Genomic DNA, 2,266 nt, shown 5'->3' on the forward strand with positions numbered 1-2,266 from the left:
ATGTCGTCTCAGGTCATCTATATCCACAGCTGTGTTGTATGCGATGTATGTTCTGTTTTTCTCTTCTTTCCTCTTCTTCTTTCCTTGTCCCCCGGTCCGGTTCAGTTCTATTACATGTCATATATTGTAAACAGAAATAAATAAATGGGAATCAAGGGGAGCTTTACATTTATAAAACTTCCCTTGGCAAAGCAAATCTGTTTGGCATCAAAGGTATTCAGACTACAATTCTGCTGCCATAATGCTGAACACGATAAGGGGAAAAAAAAAAAAAGTAAAGAAGACAGTTCTGCCGAAAGCCAGGGACTAGACCTGTTCTAAGTTCTGTACTTTTTAAAAGGGAGCCAACACAGGACAGGAGGGCCTGATGTCCACCAGGCTCGGGGCCTGCAGCGACCATATTCTGGGAGCTACTGTACCCCCAGAAGGTACCCATCCCGCCCCACCCCACTCAACCCAACCCCACTCCGGAGGACCTCTACAAAAAACAAACAAACAACAACAAAAAACAAACAAACAAACCACCCGGTCACACCAGTCGCAGCAGCCCGGGCCTGAGACCCACAATCACCCAGGCCCCCCCAGGCCCCCCCTCAACAGGTGCGCTCTTGTGAAAAAGCAAACAGCGGCAGCAACAAAAACACAATGGGAACACCGTATTGAGGCTTTGTTCTGACCGCTCATTTGGTATGGCGTTTCTTTCAAGCAATTCTCCCGGTTAGCCTGCACTCGGCTCGCTCCCAGAGCCGTGTTAAAGTCTACTTCGCATTCACTCTCTTTTCTCAGCAGACTAAAAGAAAGTTTCATCTTGGGCTCCCTGAAACTTGCATCCTGCACCGCTGTTTGCTTTTTCACAAGAGTAGAGAAGAGCGCACCGTTCCCAGCGGCACTGCAGTACGGGGTCAATGCTTGGAGTGAACGGAGCAAGCTACTTTTTCAACTCCTATTGCTAAAAATCCATTTAATATGTAGTTCTCGTATAGAGGACATATCAGATATTAAACTGATAAGAACAGATACTACACTTGATCTTAGCCAAAAGGCCGAGAAGCGACAACTGTCCACTGGTTAACGTCCGAAGGCCCTTCCTGGCACAATGCGCACTTGTCCGCTAACACCCCTGTTCTTTTTATGGCCATAGGTGGCCAGAGTGTCACTTTGCACCTCCGCCCACCTGCTGCACTGAGCACTCTTCAGCCCTTTTAAATGGTATAACTTTGCACTCCCGCACGCTCCAGCAAGCACCATTCAAGCAACAACTTTGCACTCCAGCTTCGAACATCGGCACAGTCGCAACAAGTAAGGCGACTCTACTCAGAGAAGTCACTCTGCACAGTAACAAGATTTCTTTTGCACAGACAGAAAGGGCTTCACCCGCAAAGGTAAAGCCTGCCAAAAATAGAAACAACTCATTAGTGCTGCTCTCCACGAAAGTCTTTAGTAAAAGGCGAAAGACTTGTATGTTATGAAGAGAAACCAGAGTACGATTATCCGTCACTGCGGGAGCAGGGCATCAGGCTAGTTGCCATAGCCACCTTCCCCATGGTGAGCGTTGCTTGGTTGAAACGCTTGCCCCTGTGCAATCGACAAGGCAGCAACAAAAACACCACGGGAACACCGTATTGAGGCTTTGTTCTGACCGCTCATTTGGTGTCGCGTTTCTTTCAAGCAATTCTCCCGGTTAGCCCACACTCGGCTCGCTCCCAGAGCCGTGTTAAAGTCTACTTCGCATTCACTCTTTTTCTCAGCAGACTCTTGGGATTTTATCTATAAAATGAATTCCTTCACTCAAACTATGTTAAAACTGCTTTGTCCTTCATATTTACCATGTCTTACCATGACTTTGCAGTAAAAGAAAGAGCAAATCTAAAGTTTCAGGAATCCGAGAATAAGCTTACTTTCATGAGTTCTTCACGATTTCGGATTTTGCTATAAAATTAATTCCTTCACTCAAACTAAATTAAAACTGCTAAACCGCTAATCTGTTACATGTAAGGCAGATGTCAAATTCACCGAAATAGGATCTAAGGGTATTCGGCCAATCGAGCTGTAGCAGCTTTGGTAAAAGAGTATAAGTTGAAGAGTTTGTGAATAAAGGTGTGCGCACACATAGTGAGCTGTAGGAAAATAGGCAGGGAGCAATGCCGGCTGGGGTATATGTTCTTGTATGTTGTCTGACTGTTTGATTTGAATGTGTTGTGTAAGTGTCCTGTTGAATGTTTGGGCTTTGACACTTCACTGTGGTTGTTAACTGTGTGGTGTGTCC

The 2,266-nt window shown here is 45.8% G+C and overlaps 2 non-coding genes across 2 annotated transcripts; both read right to left on the reverse strand.

Moving 5' to 3' along the window:
- Window positions 1-864: 864 nt before the first annotated feature.
- Window positions 865-1,055, reverse strand: LOC140285908 (U2 spliceosomal RNA). The gene has a single exon (XR_011910847.1). It is a non-coding gene; the product is annotated as a U2 spliceosomal RNA (small nuclear RNA).
- A 316-nt stretch (window positions 1,056-1,371) lies between these two features.
- On the reverse strand, window positions 1,372-1,485 carry LOC140285914 (U5 spliceosomal RNA). The gene has a single exon (XR_011910852.1). It is a non-coding gene; the product is annotated as a U5 spliceosomal RNA (small nuclear RNA).
- Window positions 1,486-2,266: the final 781 nt, after the last annotated feature.

Source organism: Leuresthes tenuis, unplaced genomic scaffold (genome assembly GCF_036924035.1).
Source record: "Leuresthes tenuis unplaced genomic scaffold, fLeuTen1.0.hap1 SCAF_63, whole genome shotgun sequence".
Lineage (NCBI taxonomy): Eukaryota > Metazoa > Chordata > Actinopteri > Atheriniformes > Atherinopsidae > Leuresthes > Leuresthes tenuis.